A 22123-nucleotide genomic window follows, 5' to 3' on the forward strand; every position below is an offset into this window, starting at 1 on the left:
CTATATAACCTTTGGCCAAAAAAACGAAACCACCAAACAATGGGTGCAAACAGGTGGACCCAAGTTGCACCTTTTGGAAAGAATGACGAGTTTTGAGGAGTTTTTGACCACTCACAAAGAACAATTCACCACCATGTAGGAGAACGGAGGCTGGCTGGTCCACTGCCATGATTAGAACACTCCAGAACTAACTGGGGGCCATGGAGAAGCTTTAAAGAAGAGTCAGATATGTACAGTCAAGTGGGCAGAGCAGATAAAGGCTGTGTTTACCTCCTCGCACGACCACATCAGTTACAACTAAACTACAGAACAACCGTCACTGAGAACCGCCTGACATTTAGCAGAACATAAGTCCTATAAAGAAGGACATACAGAGGAAGCCACATTGAGACTGGGGGGGAAGGGCGGAGACGCAGAATGGGCTCATCCCACACCAACATGTAGCTGCTAAAAATCAGGATGGCTATCTTGGCTGCACAGACCCTCTGGGAAGAGTGAGGGGGTCCCAGTCCCACACCAGGCTCCCCAGGCCAGGGATCCAGTGCCAGGAAGAGGCATCTCCACAACATCTGGCTGTGAAAATCAGCAGCAACTCCATCCAGGAGAGAGCCAGCAGCTGTAGACCCAGACATCCTCTTAAAGGGCCCATGCAGACTCAATCACTCACAAACACTCACCCTAAGCTACAGAGAAGGAACCAGGGACATATAGGGAGGAAATGAATTGTCTGGCTTCAGGGCAAGGGCTGCAGGTGGCCGCTCTGTCCAGGGACAGAAGCACCGACAGGGGACAGAAGTGCTGGCAGGCACCATTGCCAAATCTGAGCTCTCCATGAACTGGGCTAACACTGTTCACACCGCCCTGATGACTCCCTGAGACCACGCCCCACCCAAATCTCGTGCCAGACCGAGCCTCTCCCAGCAGCTTTCCCACACACGTGGTCTCCTTTGGCTCATGCTACGGACTTTCCTAAAATCTCTCAGAAGGCCACACACCTCAAACCAGCAGCAACTGGCCTCAGAGTGCCCTGTACCTCTTACTAACTGGCCCCAAGCCTGGCACAAGCTTGGAATGTAGCTTCAACTAAGTGGCCACAACCCAGCACAAGTGGTGACTGGCCTTAGGTCACACATCGCAGTGCACACCAAAGGGTCCCAAGCCTGGCACTTTTGGCAGCCAGCCTCGGTTCATGGCAAAGCCTCTCCCAAACAACTCCAAGCTCAGTACAAGTGGCAACAGTCTGCAGATCACTTTGCTGCTCGCACCAGGGGGCCGGGCGCCAAGCTGGGGAAAAACAGTGCCTACCTTGGCCTACATCTGAGCCCCTCCTAAGAGGCCCCAGAATCAAGACATCTAGTAGCCAGCTTCAGACCACACCAGAGCACCACCCAATTAGCCCCACAAATGAAACACCCAAATGGTGGGCTCGACTGACACCAGAACCTCCTCCGTAAAGTGGATCCCTCTCCATGGGGTCAGACCCTGCACAACAGCTTGTCCACAATAGCCACGCCCGTCAGTCTGAGCGTCAGTCCCACCCACTGATGTGTCAACTGCAATCAAGTCTCAACCACAACAGGAGGGGACACACAACCCACACAAAAGACACTCCTGGAGTACCATACACATGTGAACAGGAGACTATCCCACTGGGTCTCACAGAACACCTATTACATAAGACCAACCTACCAATACTGGGAGACATAGCAGATCTACCTATGGAGGCAAGCAATCTACCAGATACAGCGTTCAAAACACTAGTTATATCAGGCCGGCCCGGTGGCTCAGGCAGTCTGCCTGCTACTAGAAAACGGGAACTGGACCTGGAGCTGAGCTGCACCCTCCACAACTAAGACTGAAAGGACAACAACTGGACTTAGAAAAAAGGCCTGGAAGTACACACTGTTCCCCAATAAAGTCCTGTTCCCCTTACCCAATAAAATCTTAAAAAACAAAACAAAACAAAACCACTAGTTATAAACACGCTCAGTGAACTTAGAGGAAGAACAGATGAACTCACTAAGAAAGAACTTCAACAAAGAGATCAAAACCATAAAAAAGCAATCAGAAATGAAAAATACAATAACTGAAATCAAGAATACATTAGAGGAAATCAACAGCAGATTAGATGAAAAAGAGGATTGAATTAGCAACCTGGAAGACAAGGTAGCAGAAAACACCCACTCAGAACAGCAAAAAGAAGAAAAGCCTTTTAAATGAGGATCGTCTAAGGGAACTCTGGGACAACATCAAGTGTACCAACATTTGTATCATAGCGGCCCCAGAAGGAGAGAGCAAGGGATTTAAAACGTATTTAAAGAAGTAACCACTGAAAACTTCCATAACCTGGTGAAGGAAATAGATATGCAAGTCCAGGAAGCGCAGAGTCCCAAACAAGGTGAACCCAAAAAGACCCATATCAAGTGACACATCATCATTAAAATTCCAAAGGTTACACACAGAATCTTAAAAGCAGCAAGAGAAAGGCAGTTAGTTACCTACAACAGTGCTCCCATAAGACGATCAGCTGATTTCTCAACAGAAACTTTACAGGACAGAAGGGATTGGCACGAAATATTCAAAGTGATGAAAAGAACGTATCTACAACCAAGATTATTCTACCCAGCAAAGCTATCATTTAGAATCAAAGGACTGGTAAAGAGCTTCCCAGACAAGAAAAAGCTAAAGTTCCTCACCACTAAACCAGTATTACAAGAAACGTTGGAGGGACTTCTTTAAGAAGAGGGGGACATGACGATGAATAATAAAATGTCAATAAGTACATATCAATAATCAAGTTAAATGTAAATGGATTAAATGCTCCAGTCAAAAGACATAGGGTAGCTGAATGGATAAGAAAATAAGACCCATACACATGCTGCCTACAAGAGACCCACTTCAGATCCAAAGATAAAGACTGAAAGAAATGGGAAAAGACAAACTAAAAGAAGCTGGGGTAGCAATACTTACATTGGACAAAATAGACTTTAAAACAGGGCTGTAACGGGACATGGAAGGACAGTTCATAATGATAAAGGGATCAATCCAAGAATAGCATGTAACTCTTGTACACATCTACCCACCCAACATAGGAGCACCAAAATGTATAGAGTAAACATTGATGGACATAAAGGGAGAGCTTGACGGTAATACAGTCATAGTAGGAGACTTTAACACTCTATGGACATCAATGGACAGATCTTCAGGCAGCAAATCAGTAACAGTGGCCTAAAATGACACATTAGACCACATTAATTTATATTTTTAGAAAATTTCACCACAAAGCAGCAGAATACACATTCTTTTCAAGCATACATGGAATGTTTTCCAGGATACATTACATGTTAGGGCACAAAACATGTCTCGATACATATATAAGAAGACTGAAGTTCTATCAATCATCTTCTATCATAATGGCATGAAACTAGAAATCAACTACATGAAGACAAATGAAAAACACACAAGCACGTGGAGGCAAAATAACATGTTACTAAAAATGAATGGGTTAACAATGAAATCAAGGAAAACATCAAAAGATACTTTGAGATAAATGAAAACAACACCACCATCAAAATCTATGGGACACAACCAAAGCTGTTCTAAGACAGAAATTCATAGCAATACAGGCCGACTTCGAGAAACAAGGAAAAGCTCAAAGAAACCATCTAATTAACCTCACACCTAAAGGAACTAGAAAAAGGACAAATGAATCCCAATGTGAGTAGAAGGAAACAAAGATCAGAGCACAAATAAATGGAGTCTAAAACAACAACACAAAAGATAAACGAAATCTTTGAAAAGATAAAACTGATAAACCTTTAACCAGACACATCAAGAAAAAAAGAGGACCCAAATAAATACAATCAGAAATGAAAGAGAAGTGACAACTGACACGACAAAAAGGCAAACAATTCTAAGAAAATATGACAATTATATGCCAACAAATTGGATAACCTGGAAGGAATGGATAAATTCCTAAACATCTCAAATCTCCCAAGACTGAATCAAGAAGAAACAGAAAATGTAAACAGACCTACAAGTGCTAAAGACATTGAATCAGTTACCAAAAAACTCCCAACAAACAAAAGTTCTGGACTGGATGGCGTCACAGGTGAATTTTACCAAACATTCAAAGAAGAATTAACACCTATCCCTTTCAAACTATTTCAAAAAACTGAAGAGAGAAGGCTCCCAAACTCATTTTACGAGGCCACCATTACCCCTGATACCAAAACCAGACAAAGACATTACAGAAAACGAAAATTACAGGCCAATATCCCTGATGAACACAGATGCAAAAATCCTCAACAAAATACTAGCAAACCGAATTCAGCAGTACATTAAGAAAATCTTACACACCATGATCCAGTGGGATTCATTTCTGGGATGCAAAGTTGGTTCAAGATCCACACATCAATTAACGTGATACACCACATAAACAAAGTGAAAGATAAACATCACATGACCATATCAATAGATGCAGAAGATGTATTTGACAAAATCCAGCATCCATTTATGATAAAAACTCTCAGCAAATAAGAACAGAGGGAACATACTGCAATATAAAAAAGGCCACACACCACAGTCTTCTCGGGACGTTTTTGCAGGGTGCTCGCGGGCCCAGCACGGGGAGCCGAGAGTGTACTGACTGTAGAAACCACGGGGCACACCTGAGCTCCCCGGAACCCTGCTCCGCCCACCGAGAGCTGCATTGCCAGGGGCATTCCGGGCGCCTGGGTGGCTGGCCCTGCCCCACAAGCTGAAAACAGCAGCCAACAATCCGCAATGGCCCGGGGAGATTTTGGTGGTAGACAGTGACCCCAAACTGCACCGCAGCCACTTGGGGGCAGCTCTCAGGAATCTGCGAGCCTGAGGCGGTGCCGGCTGCAGGTTCTCAGGGCGCTGTGCAGAGTGGTCACAGCCAGGCACTGGCATGAGACCTAAATGTGCACTCATTGTGAAAACAACATGTCACACCTTGTGACTCCCTTGAACTCCGCCTCCCCAGCAGGTGCTGCATCACTGAGGCCACTCTCAGCGCCAGGACAACCAGCCTGGCCAGGGCACCTGAGGAGCCTCCTTCAACAGCTGGGCCTCACAGGCAGTTGGTGGGTGGCAATACCAGGCCTAGGGGCCCGGGCCTTTGGCTAAGCTTCCCCGGGCCTAATACTGGGGGCAGCCAGCCTCAGTTCACAGCGAGGCCACTCCACATGCCTCCAGCTCCAGCACAGGCAGCAGCCAACCACATGTAGCTTGGAGGCACCTACCATGTAGCTCCGGGCCGGTAACAGGCGAGGCTGAAATTGGGCTGCATGGGAGACACTCCTGAGACACCAGAAACAATACAACCAGAGGCAGCTTCAGACCACACCAGAGCACTACCTGGTTAGCCCCACAAGCAGCACACCAAAAGCGGGGTCTCAACAGGTGCAAGATCCTCGGGGTGAAGACTCCTCTGAGGGGTCAGCCCCCTCATCACCAGGGTAGTAGCCAATCCTCATAGCCAGTCAGCGGGAGTCAACCCCACCCACCGATGCACCAAAACAATCAAGGCTCAACTACGACAGGAAAATACACACAAGGGACACTCCTAGAACACACTCCTGGGACACAGGTGACCAGGGAGACGGCACCACTGGACCACACAGGACACACTACATAAGGCCACCAGGCAAAGACTGAGAGACACAGGAGATCTACCTAATACACATCTACCAAACACACAGCGGCAGCCAGAATGAGGAAACAAAAAAAATGTGTCCCAAATAAAAACAGGTGAAACCTCCAGAAATAGAACTAAATGAAATGGAGGTAACCGACCTATAAGAGACAGAGTTTAAAACACTGATTATAAGAATGCTTAAGAGACTTAGTGAGAATTTCAACAAAGAGATAGCAAGCACAATGAAGGACATAAAAACCATGAGAAATAACCAGTCAGAAATAAAGAATACAATAACTGAAATGAATACACTGAAGGAATCACCGGCAAATTAAGATGAAGCAGAGGACCAAATCAGCAATTTAAAGACAAGGTAGCAGAATACACCCAACTGGAACAACAAAAAGAAAAAAGAATAGAAAACAATGAAGATTGTTTAAGGGACCTGTGGGACAACACCGATTGTAACAACATTCGTATCATAGGAGTACCAGAAGGAGAAGAGGGATCGAGAACCTATTTGAAAAAATAATGATGAAAAACTTCCCTAACCTGGTGAAGGAAACAGACATACAAGCTTAGGAAGCACAGAGAGTCCCAAACAAAATAAACCCAAACAGGCCCACATCAAGACACAACATAATTAAAATGGCAAAGGTTATAGACAAAGAGAGAATCCTAAAAGCAGCACGAGAAAGACAACTAGTTACTCACAAGGGAGCCCCCATAAGATTATCAGCTGACTTTTCTTCAGAAACTTTGCAGGCCGGAAGGGATTGGCAGGAAATATTCAGTGACGAAAAACAAGGGCCAACAACCAAGATTACTCTACCCAGCAAGGCTTTCGTTTAATATTTAAGGATAAAGAGCTCCCCAGAAAAGAAAAAGCTAAAGGAATTCATTACCATCAAGCCAGTATTACAAGAAATGTTAAAAGGACTTCACAAACAAAAATAAATATGAATAATAAAACGGCAATAACTACGCACCTATCAGTAATCACTTTAAATGTAAATGGGTTAAATGCTCCAATCAAAAGACATAGGGTAGCTGAGTGGATAAGAAACCAAGACCCATGCATATGCTGTCTACAAGAGACCCACCTCAGACACACACAGACTGAAAGTAAAGGGATAGAAAAAGGTATTTCAAGCAAATAAAAACAAGAAGGAAAAAAAAAAAGCTGGGGTAGCAATGCTTATATTGGACAAAATAGATGTTAAAACAAAGACTATAATAAAAAACAAAGAAGAACATTACATAATAATAAAGGGATCAATCCAACAAGAGGACATAACCCCAGTAAACATCTATGCACCCAACACAAGAGCACCTAAATATATAAAACAAATATTGACAGACATAAAGGCAGAGATCAACAGTAACACAATCATAGTAGGAGACTTCAACACCCCTCTGACAACAAGGGACAGATCCTCCAGACAGAAAAATCAACATGCTTATAGATGATGTATTACAGAATTGTACACCTGAAATCTATGTAATTTTACTAACAATGGTCACACCAATAAATTTAAAAAAAAAGAAATCAACACGCAAACAGTGGCCTTAAGTGACACACAAGACCAGGTGGATTTACTTGATATTTTTAGAGCATTTCACCCCAAAGCAGCAGAATATACATTCTTTTCAAGTGCACATGGAACATTTTCCAATATAGACCACATGTTAGGCCACAAAACAAATCTCAATAAGTTTTATAAAGATTAAAATCATGTCTTCTCTAACCACCGCGGTATTAAACTAGAAATCAATTATAAGAAAAAAACAGAAAAAACAAACATAAACATGGAGACTAAATAACATGCTACTAAATAATGAATGGGTCGATAATAAGATCACGAAAGAAATCAAGATAGCTTGAGACAAACAAAAATAAAAACACAACAACCCAAAATCTATGGGAAATAGTGAAAGCAGTCCTAAGAGGGAAATTCATAGCAATGCAGGCCTACCTAAATAAACAAGAAAAATCTCAAATTAACAATCTACCTTTACACCTAAGGGAATTGGAAAAAGAACAGCAAAATAAGCCCAAAGTGAGTACAAGGAAGGAAATAATAAAGACGAGAGTGGAAATAAATGAAATAGAGACCAAAACAAGCAATACAAAAGATCAATGAAACCAAGAGCTGGTTTTTGGAAAAGATAAACTTGACAAATCTTTAACCAAACTCATCAAGAAAAAAAGAGAGAGGACCCAAATAATTAAAATCAGAAATGAAAGAAAAGTGACAACCGACACCACAGAAATACAAAAGATTTTAAGAAAATACCATTGATAAGACGGGTATGGGTAACCAGGAATGAATAGCCATTTGACTCTGTGGATGACTGCACTTAAATTTACATAACACATGCAAACGTTTCAATAAAATTTAACTGCACCGGCCCTTACTCCAACGGACAAAGCTGAACACAACAGAAGATTCCACTATAGGCTGAAGCAAATCACATCCTGGTTAGAGAATATAAAACCCCAGCTAAACAGAAACCCGTGGCAGCTGTCTACTCTGGAAGAGTCTAGAGTAGACTCTTCTACTGGCAGCTCCTCTGCCGGTGTTTCTCTTAAATAAACTTTCTAACTTCTATTACTTTGTGCCTCGTAAACTCTTCCACAACCCGCAAGCGAGCAACCATGACTACTACGAGCAACCATATGCCAACAAATTAGACAATCTGGAAGAAACAGATAAATTCCTACAAGCATACAATCTTCCAAGGCTGAATCAAGAAGAAACAGAAAATCTGAACAGACCGATTACCACCAAGGAAACTGAATCAGTAATTCACAAGCTCCCAACAAAAGTCCTGGACCAGATAGATGGCTTCACAGGTGAAGTTTACCAAACATTCAAAAAAGAAATAACACTTATTCTCCTCAAACTATTCCAAAATTATCCAGGAGGAAGGAATGCTCTCAAGCTCATTTTATGAGTCCACCATTACCCTGATCCCAAAACAGACAAAGACATTTAAAAAAAAAATTATAGGCGATATCCTTAATAAACATAGATGCAAAAATCCTCAATAAAATATTAGCAAACTGAATTCAGCAATATATTAAAAAGATCATACACTATGATCAAGTGGGATTCATTCCTGGTATGCAGGGATATCCAGTTAAATATCTGCAAATCACCACATAAATAAAATGAAAAATAAAAATCATATGGTCATATAAATAAATGCAGAAAAAGCATTTGACAAAATCCAGCATCCATTTATGATTTAAAACTCTCAGCAAAGTGGGAATAGAAGGAACATATCTCAACATAAAGGCCATACATGACGAATCCACAGCTAACATCATACTCAATGTGGAAAAGCTAAAAGAATCCCCCTTAAGATCAGGAACAGGGCAAGGATACCCACTTTCACCACTTTTATTCAACATAGTGCTGGAAGTTCTAGCCACAGCAATCAGACAAGAAAAAGAAATAAAAGGCATCCAAATTGGAAAGGAGGAAGTAAAATTGTCATTATTTGCAGATGAAATACTATATACAGAGAACCCCAAAGATTCCACCAAAAAACTGTTAGAACTGATAAATGAATTAAGTAAAGTAGCAGGATACAAAATATTCAGGAATCAGTTGCATTTTATATACCAATAATAAATTTTCAGGAAGAGAAATTAAGAAAACAATTCCATTTACAATTGCATCAAAAAAATAAAATACTTAGAAATAAATTTAACCAAGGAAGTAAAAGACCTGTATTCAGAAAATTAAGAGATATTGGAGAAATTAAAGAAAATACAAATAAATGGAAACATATACCATGCTCACTGATAGGAAGAATTAAAATAGTTAAAATGTCCATACTATCCAAAGCAATATATAGATTCAACACAATCCCAATCAAAATACCAATGTCATTTTTCACAGAACTAGAACAAATAATCCTAAAATTTATGTGGAACCACTGAATCGCCACAGAAATCTTGAGAAAGAAGAACAAAATTGGAGGTATCATGCCACCTGGTACCAAACTATACTACAAGGGTATCATTATCAAAACAGCATGGTATTGGCATAAAAACAGACACATAGATCAGTGTAACAGGATACAGAGCCCAGAAATAAACCCACGTCTATATGGTCAATTAATCTATGACAAAGGAGGCAAGAATATACAACAGGGTAAAGTCAATAGTTTTGGGAAAACTGGACAGATACATGCCAAAAACAAAACAAAACATGAAACTAGACTGCCTCCTTACACCAAATATAAAAATAAATGCAAACTGGATTAAATACTTAAATGTAAGACCTGGAACTATAAAACTAGAAGAAAACATAGGCAGTAAACTCTCCAACATTGCTCTTAGTAATATTTTTTGGGATATGTCTCCTCAGGCAAGGGAAACAAAAGAAAAAAACAAATGGGACTACATCAAACTAAAATGATTCTGCACAGCAAAGGAAACCATCAACAAAATGAAAAGACAGACGACTGAATGCAAGAAGACAGTCGCCAATGATACATCCAATAAGGGGCTAACATCCAAAATTCATAAAGAACTCATACAACTCAACACCGAAAAAACCCAAACAATCCAATTAAAAATGGGCAGAGGATCTGAACAGACATTTCTCTAAAGAGGACGTACAGATGGCCGATGAGCACATGAAAAGAAGCTCAACATCACTAATCATGAGGGAAATGCCAATCAAAACCACAATGAGATACCACCTCAAACCTACTAGAATGGGTGTAATCAATACATAAACAAACGACAAGTGCTGGCGAGGATGCGGAGAAAAGGGAGCCCTCGTGCACTGTTGGGATTGCAGATTGGTGCAGTCACTGTGGAAAACAGTATGGAGGCTCCTCAAAAGCTTAAAAATCAGAACTATCTTATGACCCAGCAACCCCTCTCCTGGGTATTTATCTGAAGAAATCCAAAACACTAATATAAAAAGATATACGCATCCCTACGTTCATTGCAGCGTTATTTACAAGAGCCACGATGTGGGAGCCACCTAAGTGGCCAATGATAGACGACTGGATAAAGACATTGTGGTACATATACACAACTCAGCCATAAAAAAGAATGAAATCTTGCCATTTGCGACAACATGGATGGACCCAGAGTGAAGTAAGACAGAGAAAGACAAATACCACTTATAATATCACCATATAATATCACTTATATGTGGAATCTAAAGAACAAAATAAATGAACAAACAAAACAGAAACAGACTCACAGATACAGAGAACAAACTGATGGTCGCCAAATAGGAGGGGGTTGGGAGACAGATGGAAAAGTGGAGGGGATTGAGAAGTACACATTGGCAGTTACAAAACAGTCACGGGGAGTAAAGTACAGCACAGGGAATGGTCAGTAATGTTGTAAAAACCATGTACGGTGCCAGGCGGGGACTAGACTTATGGGGGGGATCACTGCACGTCAACTGTAACTGAAACATAAAAACATATTTAAAAATGAGTGATGTCAGAAACAGCACAGGCCCAAGTGCTTTTGGGGGCTCTGTCTCCAATCGCTGATTTTCACGCTGACTTCAGCCCCCCCCCCCCAAGATTGGTGACTGTCCTTTCTGTGGTGTTCTTGTTTGCGTGTGTCTAACACTGACCCTCTTCCATACCTTTCTCTAATGTAGTCAACAGAACGACACCGGGAGGTGGCTTCACGGGCCCCATTTTATAATGAGGAGACTGGAACTCAGAGACACTTTACATGTCTTACCCAAAGCCACACCACAAGCGAGAGGACTGACCCCCTGGGCGTCAGAGCCAGGCTGTGGGACTTCCGCTGTTCAGAGGGAACGGAGGGGCCTTCCTGTGGAGCGGGGCCTTGGGCCCCAGCCCGGGGAGCAGGCTCCAGGGGACAGGAAGCACTTCAGGACCTGGAGGAGGAAGGCTGCAGCTGTCCCCCATGATGGAGGGTGACAGTCACTGGGCTGAGCCTCCTGTGCCCAAAAGGAGGGCTGCTCAGTTAGCAAGGCACCGGGCACCCTCAGACCTCAGCGGCCCCCAAGACCTCTGCCTTTAGGAAGTCCAGCATCATTTTCCTCTTACCGACCTCACACTTGAACTATTTAATGTGTAAATGGGCACAACACCTTCACCGTGGGATTCAGTGTCATCTAAGCCCCCTGCCCACCACCATGTGACATCGTCTCACGTATTCCAGACACACATTCCAAACTCTAGGACTGCTCAGGCCAAAACGCTGCCGTCCTCATTCTTGATGCTTCTCTCCCTCTCATCCCACACCAGTAAATCCTGTCGGCGCTACCTTCACAGGACGTCTGGGACCTGGCCACTCCCAGTGCAGCCAGCTCATCCTGGGGCCTGTCACAGCCACAGCCTCGGTCCAAACCGGTCCCCCTGCTTCCACCCTCACCCAGGCGCCCTTTGCTCAACCCCACAGCCAGTGAGCCTTTGAGAGCCAAGTCAGCGAAGGCCTCCTGTCACTCAGAATAAAGCCAAAGTCTTTATCATCCCAGGAGAGGTCCAAACAGCCCCTCCCTGCCCTGCCTTCATCTGGCAGACCTCACCGCCCACAGGCCTACCCTTCCCTACCCTCTGGAGGGGAGAGTGAAAAGCCAGCGGTGACGGAAGTGGGCCACAGCGACATTCAGGAGATGGGAGACAGGGTAAAAACCAGAAGCCCCCAACTGACAGCGGCAGGTGCCTCCTAAGGCCCAGAGGGCAATGGATGGGGGAGCCCAAGACCCCTGCCCATCTGCACTGGCTGCCAGGCTGGATCCTGCCAAGCTGTGTTCTCTGCAGCTGGCTGTGGACAGCTGAGCTTGGGGACTTCCAGGGAGAAGGGGTCAGATTAAGTGTACTATGAGGGTGTGGCCTGGAGGGTCCCAATCACAGGCTTTCCCGGCCACTGGTGGGCTCTGGTGACCCGTCCCCAGTGAGGAGGATGAAGCACCCTTGAGGTGGAGCTCCTCCCTGGACAGGACCCTGATTGGTCAGTGCTGGCGTTATCACCAACCTTCACCCTCCTACCCAACACCACCCAACTCAGTGGCTTTCAAAGTTTTCTGCCTAAGACCGCAGTAAGAAACCCATCTCACATAAACGACCCAGAACATACATACAATTACGTACCTACAACAAGGTCTCACAGCCATAACTGTCCTACCATGCTTCCCCAAAAATAAGACCTAACCAGAAAAGAAGGCCTAGCATGATTTTTCAGGATGACGTCCCCTAACATAAGCCCTAAAGCGTCTTTTGGAGCAGAAATTAATATCATGTTTCCCCAAAAACAAGACCTAGCCGGACAATCAGCTCTAATGCGTCTTTTGGAGCAAAAATTAATATAAGACATATAAGACCCAGTCTTATATTATAGTAAAATAAGACCGGGTCTTATATTAGGTCTTATTTTCGGGGAAACACGGTACTCTAAGTGACATAGTGATGGTTTCTACCCTTGCTCATGAAAATGAGAAATGCTGGTTAATGTCCCCCTAAGTTGATTTCACATCCCACAATTTGAAATAAATCTTCACCCACAATTTGAAAAGTACTGCTGTAGCAAGTCTCCCTGTGGTCTCTCTTTCCTACCTCCAATCCTTCCAGAAACAGTCCGAGTTGTCCTGATAAAAGGGTAAATCACATCATCTCCCTGCTGTCACACAGAATAAAACCCAACTCCCTCCCATGGCCCTAGGTGATCTTGCCCCCGCCTCTCCCTCATCACCCACCGAGGCAGGTGGGCCTCCTGCGGGCCTGCAAGCCCAGGCTGCCTCAGGACCTTTGCACATCGTCTCTGCTCCCCGGGTCTTTTCAGGCGGGCTCCTTTTCATGACGCCACCACTACCCCCACCCACACACAGGACATGGGTTCCCCGACCACCCCATCTTAAAGCATCTGCACCCCAATCCCCGTCCCAGTCACTACCACATGTCCCTGCTGTTTCCTTCATGGTTCTTCTCACCATTGGCGCCACCTCGTCTATTTGCGTATGTTATCTGTCTTCTGCACTAGAACGTCAGCTGCAGGAGGGCCTCTCCGTGCTTCCACCACAAAGTGGGGAGAGTTACACTTACTTCAAGTTGCCAGGGGGTCATTCTGTCTCTTGAAATTCACCGTTATTCCAACACCTAGCACAGGGCTTGGCATGAAGGATGCTCAGTATAGTACAAATAACCAAGTAAACGAGTGGGTGGAAGCAGGGTCACAAAACCTCAACCCAGTGGGCCTAACTCAGCCCCAAGCAGAGAGAGAGGGGGGTGGCCTTGTGGACCCTTGAGAACAGCCAGGGACTGGCCACCCAGCCACAAGCCAAGTGCCCCCCGACAGACCCAACCACCTGGGCCTCCGCAGGGTGTCCTGTGGCCACAAGGGGACTCGTTGGCAGAGGCTCTGTGGCCTTGGGCACAAGATACTTCCCTCCGCAGAGAGCTGCTCAACAAATGGACACCAGATGGAGCTAAGGGGGGGTCCAGAGCAGAGGTACCTGAAGGTCCCAATGGGGGGCATCTGTGCTGCACCCAGGAACCTAACCTGTCCGCCAATCAGAGAGCAGTGGCAACTCCAAAAGCTCTCCAGCTGGTGAGGGAGGGAGAGGTCTGCAAGGACAAAACACAAAGGACTTGAGGGGACAGGGCCCCAGGACAAACAGTCTCAAGGCCTGGCTTCTAACTCGCTGTAGGCCCCTTGGACAGGGCAGCTCCCCTCTCTGCGTCACCCGCTTCCACCTGTTATGGCAGAGTTGGCCTAGGGTACAAGAACTCACTAAGCCTAAAGGAGGGTCCGACCCTTGTCTAAAGAGGACTTGGCATTCATTCTCACTGACTCTTCTCCAGAGCCCTCTAAGTCAAGAGTGGCCACAATTACGGGGAGGGGAAACTGGGGCTCGGAGTGCGGAGCTTGCCAAGGTCACAGCACGGGGGAATGGCAGAACCAGCACAGAACCCCGGGTCCAGCCGATGGCAAAGATCCTTCCTCTCGTTCCTAAGTGCTGTGCTGCACCCCTTCTTTAACAGAAGCGAGCTTGGCGTGGTGGGTAAGCGCCCAGACTCCCGAGCTGCCGTGCACAGGTTCAAGCCCCACGTCCGCCGCTCACCGCCCGCGGCCCACCCGCACTGTCTGGTCTCAGTGCTTTCTCCCTTTTCATCCTGCAGATGGTGACACGTCCCGCCCCCCAGGGCCGGGGGTGACGGTTAACTACCACAATCGATGTGACCCGGGGCGGCCTGTTACCAGCGGGCAACCTGTTTTCCTTCCACGTAAAAGGGTCTGGGACCCAAGCACACGTCACACGCTGCGGGCTGGGGCTCCCCCGTCTCAGCCTCCTCGGCCTTCACCACACTCCAGGGAGGCAGAAAAGCCTGAGCCTATGTCGCCGGTGAAGAAGCTGGAGCGACCGCTCAGACCTCCGCCTTTTGCCCCGAGCCCGACGACTCCGGAGCCGACGGCCAGAACCACCGTCTGCATTTACTGGTTTCACCGACCAGCTCACTGACCCCGGCCTGGCTCATCGATCGGTCAGGACTGACCGGCGCGCAGGGGCCGGGGCGGGGAACGCGGAGGCCCGGGCCGGGCTGATGCGGATCAGCTGCGACGAGCGCAGGCTGGTATCCGCCGCCCCCGGCCGGGCAGGGCGGGCCGCAGCCGCACTGTCCCGTGGGTTTCACCTCCCCCACGCGTGGCCAGGCCCCTCCTCACGCCCCCCCCCCCCGCAGCCGCCACGCCGGCCGGACACGGGCCTCCTCAGGACAGGTGTCCCCGTAGGAGGCCCGCCTGGGCCGAGCGGGGCAAGACGGCTGGACCCTGAGTCACCGCCGGCGGCCGCGGCCTCCCGGACACCGGGCCGACGTCGGAGTGCGCGACCGGCCTGGGTGCACCGGGGCCGGCTGCCTGTCCCTCCCGCACGAGCGCCGGGTGGCCACAGGACCCGGGCACAGCGCGGGCCTCCCGGCCTACTCGGCAGCACAGCCCCGGCCCAGCTCGCGAGTGGGGCCCGGCTCAGGCCCGGCGAGCGCTGCCACCGCGAACTCACCTCTCCGCGGCGGCCACGCGCGGGCGGCGGCAACGGCCTGGGTCCCCGCGGGCTGCACAAGCGGCGGCGGCTGGGCTCTCAGCTCAGGCAGCGGCCATGTTGCCAGTGGAGAAACTCCAGCGGACACGTGGGGGGAGCACGCCCGGCCTCACGCTTCCTTTTACCCACAATGCCCCGCCCCGGCGCCGCGCGGGCCCGCCCCCTGCGTCGCTCCATTCACGCCGGCCGCGAGCTCCGCCGGCAGCAGGGGGCGCTGGTGCGCCTGCAAAACAGAGCGGAGAAGAACGTGGCGTGAAGGCCCTAGGGACAAAAAGCTCACCCTGGCAGCGGTGGGATTCGAACCCACGCCCCCGAAGAGACTGGAGCCTTAATCCAGCGCCTTAGACCGCTCGGCCACGCTACCTGTGTGGTGCCTTTTCTTTCCAGAGAGCTATTTAACATCTTTACAAGTCACTGTAATGCCACGTTACTAATTTGATCTGTTTTCTTTGCTCGTGATGAAAATATTTAGAATACATGTAGTTGAAAGAAAGTATTTGCTCCGATATTTAGGCCCAGACTTGTTCCAGATAGGGTTTAAAGTGAAAAGCAGTGTAAGAGCTTGTGTTGCGTCGGGCGTTTAAGCAGGAGATTTTAGGTTAACCCACACGACTCGGGTTAGGAATCTCAGGAAGAAATGAAACGATGGGTTCGGGCTGGGCACAAATAATACGTGAATTATTGCAAGATATTAAAACCTCTGACCCCATCCTAAGTCCCCTCCGCAGATGCAACCATTGTCATCAGCTTAGTATACAGACTTTGTATTTTTTGCTGTGAATTTATTTGGATATATTCATACGGATATGTGTATCTGTAGAAAATAGATGTTTTGTTTTTAGTGAATATGGGTTTTTACATAAATATTATCATACTATTGGTATTGATCTGCACTCGATTTTTTTCACCCAACTGTATTTTTGAAACTTCTATCCATGTTGATGTATACAGGTGTTTAAAAACACAGAAAAAGTACAAAGGAAAAAATAATCATCCCTATTCCCACCATCTTAATATTATGGTATTTCACTTCCATTTCTTACCCTATGTATACACTTTTGTTACACAGGGAATGGTATGAATATGCTGTCCTTTTAAAAATCCATTAAAAATTATATTACACCATTAAAAATAAAGCCCCCTCCCAAACATTCTGCCCAGTTGTAACTATTGTCATGAATTTGATGTGTATCCTTCCAATCCACTTCTGACACCTCCATGTCTATATAAATATTTGGGTGTGTGTGTGCCTGTGTGTGTGTCTATACAAATACCCATGAACAATGTACAGTATGGTCTTCTATTATGTTTTTCATTTATGTAAACATTACTACTGTGTACCAGTATCATTTGCAACTTTTTTTACTCCAACATTGTTTTTGAGGTCTGACACATATAGATCTAATCTCTTCCATACTATGAATATGGTCATTTGTTTATATTGTTATATTCAAGTTTCTGGCTAATATCCAGTTGGCACACAAGTTAATATTTGTGCACACGAGTTAACATTCCATATTTCTCCTCTTGAAGTCTACTTTAACTTGGTTTTATTTCTCCATTTACTTTTAACGTAAGTGTTGCTATGCAAAGATTTCATTGCTCTAGGAGTTTGTTGTTTTTAAAGGAATATTTAAAAAATACAGAAGCAGCCGTTTATTGGGGATACAGGCTGGGCATTGTAGGGGGTTTAAAGCTAAATGAGGGATCGTCTCTGAGATCAACAGAAGCACTGATTTAGTCATGAGGCTGTAGCACCAGGAAGTACTGTATTTGTGAGTTGTGTGCTGGGTTTTCCAAACGGAAATGTTCCCATAATGCAGGACAATTGTTGGGGTCTCTGCGTAATCCCACTTTTCTAGGAACTGCCTGATCAGCCCAGAGAGTGGGTCCCTGGCAGCCACCTTTGTGCCATGCCTCCCTGCCCCCACACCACAGCCAGTGCGTTCCATGGGAACGGACAACTCAGGTTGGACCGCGCAGATTCTCTTTTGAGAATCTGAATTGGGAGAGGGTGAGTTCCTGATTTGTTCATTTGACTGTTTTTAGTGTTGGAGTTAGTCTCTGAGACTGAGAGGGACTAGGGAGAAAGGTGTACGTGGGGTGGCCAGTCTGTGAGATGGATTGGAGGAGAGAAAACCAGTGCGTGGCAAAAGAAAGAACAACGAAATGAAAAGAGCAGAGTCATAGAGAAATCCTGATTATCTGGCTTCCAGCTCAGGACCCTTCTCAGGACCCAGTGGGAGTCACATTCCTGGAGGCATCCCTTTATCGTGGTAATAAATCCCTTTTCTGCTAAAGCTGGTGCTACCTCGTAGCTGTCAGTTGTAACCAATAAACTTCACCCTCACATGGTAAAGAATCAAATGATGCTAGAGATATTTTTGCCAGAACATTCTGTAGCAAGTCAGGTCTGTCCCTACAAGTACATACTGAATGGGATACTTAAGGGAGTTTCTTGCATTCTGGCAGCCCCATTACACAGCTGTCTGGTGACCATCAGAGGTGAGACTGAAGTAGAATGTTGCATCAGAACTCCTGGACCCACAGGGTCCCAGCAGCTCTAGGTAGGGGGAGGGAGGGAAGGGCTGAACTGCCTGACTATCCCTTGGTGCGTTTACTTCCCTGCCCCTGACTAATGGGGCAGATGGAGGGGAGAAAGGCTAGCACCCCAGATCAAACACTGCTCACTTGTCCCCCACTGACAATGTAGGGGCTGTCAGATGAAGGGTGTCTGTGTCTGTCTCTGTATCATAAGCCCTTAGCAGTGGTCAGTGAAGATGAGCAAGGAGGCTCAGTCTGAACCCCCTCCACACTTCACTCCCTTGCACCTGTCCAAGGAATGTCATTGCAAACCTGGTCTGAGACCAAACCTTCTTGCCACATGAATCTTCTTCTGGAAAGAAATGAACATTCCTGATAAAATGCTTAAGCATTTTTCTTATGAAATCAATTGTATTGAGATTTGTGCTGGGAAACGCGTTCTCTACCCACCCAGTTGACTGTCATTTGCCAGTGACCTTAAACCGAACATTCTTTTCTTTTCCTTTAGATTGTTCTGTCCCCTTCTGCTTCCTAGATCTCCTCCACACTGGCCCTGCCTGGTCCCTCCGCTTCTGAGGTCTGATTCTTTCTGTTTTACCTTCCATTCTGTAGACTATTTCCTTCCCCCCAAATTGCTTCTTTGCTAAAGCTAACCAGCTTTGATTTCCGTTACCTGCAACCAAGAAATCGTGACCACCTAGGCCTCCCCCAAAGGAACTTTGTCCCTGTAGAGGAGACACACTTTAATTGTGTGCAGAGCACTGATACCCTTAGCAGGGTGACCATGGCACTTTTTTTCTGAAACAAATGCTTAATTCACGGGCATGAATCAGAACTCCCTGGTAAACTGGGACATGTGGTCATCTTACACCTCGCCCACTCAAAGCTCCATGGGACAGACCTGAACGAGATTTCCTGTGTTGAGTCAGATCAAGCTGCAGGCTCCATGACTTGTGGCATCCTTCCATCAATTCCTTTGAGGTCCAGCCTTCGAAATACTTCTGATGTCCTGGGAAGATGCTGGTAGGTCATGGGAATCACGCATCAGTCGGCACTGTTTATGTTGGAACTATGATGACATCTGATTTTTGAACCTCCAACTTTCCTTCTTGATCCCTCAAAACATTCCTGGCAAATGCTTTCCCTATATAACCCTTTTAAGCCTCATTTTTCTCATCTGTGAAACGGTCACAATACTGAGGTTTGTCGCCGGGTTAGAGATAACTGTATATACCCAGCGCAATGTCTGACATACCATACATCATTGTTTCTAAGACATGTTTTCACATTTTAATATCTCGAAAATTGACCTACATCTGATGATCAATGGCATATAGTTTATTTTCAGTGTTTTTCTTATTAATTCATCAAAAACGGTGCCTCTTAAGATCAAGGGTGTCTCAGATTCAAACAGTAGGTGCTCAATATATTAATTACTGTAATGAATTTTTAATTTAGCGAATTTAGTATTTTTAACTTAGTAAATATTTTAAATTCTTTAATTTGATAACTTTATCAAAGTTGCACATGTGTACACTGTCAATCCTACAAGGCTTATTATCAAAATTAGCAGTATGCCTACCCCTCTAGCCCCAGGCAAGCACTTCCAACTTCTGGCAGATTCTTCTGGTATATTTATCTCCATAGGTCTAAACAATATGCTTATGTTCCTGCTTTTTTTTCCCCTATCAGTTTTAGGCATTCTCTGCTGACTTCCTACTAATGAGATAAGAATTTAACTCCAGCCACCTCCCCCATCACAACAGTCCTCTTACTCCAACACCCCTAACAGTCATACTGCAATTTCATTTGAGCCATAATTAGCAAATGCTATTTGCTAAGCTTGAGCTTAACTATACATGCAACTATAATCGTTCTTCCTTTTCTGGAAAATATTGTTTATTGTTCATAATTGCCTTCTTAAAAGAAAAACTTACCCAGTTTCTATGAATTCATCCCTAATTCACCTTCTAATTGTGGACACACAGGCACATGAGGTAATGAATCGCTTCAGCTTCTTGAAGACACTTCTCCCAAAGCCTCCTGGCAGGGGCAGTCAGCTGGAGGTTCAGGGCAAGTTGGGCTCACCCTTCCCCCTCATCCAGGGAACTGACTTGGCCGCACTCTTCTGGATGTCAAGCATTTCTTGTTAGTCCCTCTTTGGGCAGAGCAAATCCTCCAGTATCTTCTGCAGAATGAGTACCTGGGAGATTATTTTTGAGAACATGCACGTCAGAAGACATCTTTATTCTACCCTTAAACGTAATGGTTTGGGCATATGGTTTCATGTGAAAGAGCAGCTTCTCCAGAAAGAATATAGACGGTATCATCTTCCAACTTCCAGTGTTACTGGTGAGAAGTCTGATGTCATTCTGATTCTCCATCCTGTATATGAAACTGGTTCTTTCCCCCTGGAAGCTTCCAGGATCTTTTCCTGGTCCTTAATACTCTGAAATTTCATGAAGATGAATCTTGGCATAAGTCTAATTTTATCCACTGTGCTAGGTACGTACTTGATGGGCCCTGTTGTTCTGGAAACACACATCCTTCGGTTCTGAGAAGTGTTCTTGACTTTTTAAAAAAGATTCTCTACCCTCTACTTACCCTGTTCTTTCTCAAACGTCTAAGTGAGGTTCCTAGGTTTTTTTTTGTGTTTTTTTAAAAAAAGAACGACTTCCTTTTGTTTTCACTAAGACAATTCTGCTTCCTTTTTCCCCCCAATAGATACTACTTAATATTAAGAGCTCTAATTCTTTGGAATTTCGTTTATAATTGGGAAAACTAAAAGTGTGCATGAAGTCAGAAAGAAACATAAGTACGGCATGTAGAAAGAAAAACAAGCGGATACCTCAAATGGCTCATCAAGGGAAAGAAACAAACCCAGTCCTAACCAGACTTATGAGTTCCTTTTGGTGACCTTAATTCTGATAAGTATGTTACGGTAGAAAGAAAGACACCAAACTTTTTTGGAACCCTAACTGTATTTCAGTACAAGCATTTGCTTACTGCTGAAAAATGATCTGCATACAGGTAGGACTGTTACATTTATTTACATTTTAACCAATATGTGGTAAATATAATTTAGAAAAAACGATGTATTTAAGTCTACGTGCATGTTCAATTCATATTAAAAGGCTGTATTAAAATTTTGACTATGAAATTAAGATCTTAGAATTCTGGTCCCAAATTTTAGAAGGCCAAGGAGAGATCACTAAAAAGCTACAAGTTAAAAAATAATAATAAAAAGCGACAGAAAAATAATCTTAGGCTGTCCTTAGCTAATTTCTCCACAAAGCAGATAACAAATGGTACCCGTCCCACCGAGGAAGTTGTGCAGGCAAGTTTGCTTGTTTTTCCAACTGCTAGAATTTTTTTCTATTTTTCATGTTTTTGTTCTACTTCCTCAACTTTATTTTCCAACCTTCCATTGTTACTCATTTTCATAAGGGCACAATTTATAAGAGCTCTTCCGTTGTATTTTTAGCATTTCATCTTGTTCTCTTTCCATGGACGGCCAGATTTTATCTAAGGACATGAATGATTGTGGGTTTTTTTAAGTTTCCTTCTGTTTGTTGGCTTTGATGTCTTTCATATGAAATGCTCTGCTTACGTACAGGTAATCGGCTGGCTGTTCAAGTTTCAGAATGGGGTTCTCCTTAGGTGTCTGTGGGTGTGGGTGAGGCTTGCTGGCTGAAACCTTTCCTGGTGAGGCGCTCCGGCCAGCCTGTTTCATCATTGGTGGGGGGCACTTTCCATCTTTTACCTTAGGCTGGTCACATCCCCTAGAGATTTCTCCAACCGCTTGCCTTCTGCCAGGAGGGTCAGTCAGGCTGTCAGTACCTGGGAGGCACAGGGGAAAAAA

General features: G+C 45.2%; 1 protein-coding gene and 1 non-coding gene across 3 annotated transcripts in view; both read right to left on the reverse strand.

Annotated features, from left to right (window-relative positions):
* The window catches only part of POLR3E (RNA polymerase III subunit E), a 35650-nt gene extending 19806 nt beyond the window's left edge, over nt 1-15844 (reverse strand). Inside the window, exon 1 of one of the 2 annotated variants that reach the window (XM_019751670.2) lies at nt 15679-15844. The gene's annotated coding sequence lies outside the window, so the exon portion shown is untranslated. The remainder of the gene's footprint in view (nt 1-15678) is intronic. The other variant, XM_019751669.2, reaches the window with a different exon arrangement.
* Nucleotides 15845-15999: 155 nt separating this feature from the next.
* TRNAL-AAG (transfer RNA leucine (anticodon AAG)) lies at nt 16000-16081 on the reverse strand. The gene has a single exon. It is a non-coding gene; the product is annotated as a tRNA-Leu (tRNA).
* Between the last annotated feature and the right edge of the window lie 6042 nt (nt 16082-22123).

Source organism: Rhinolophus sinicus, linkage group LG18 (genome assembly GCF_036562045.2).
Source record: "Rhinolophus sinicus isolate RSC01 linkage group LG18, ASM3656204v1, whole genome shotgun sequence".
Classification (NCBI taxonomy): domain Eukaryota; kingdom Metazoa; phylum Chordata; class Mammalia; order Chiroptera; family Rhinolophidae; genus Rhinolophus; species Rhinolophus sinicus.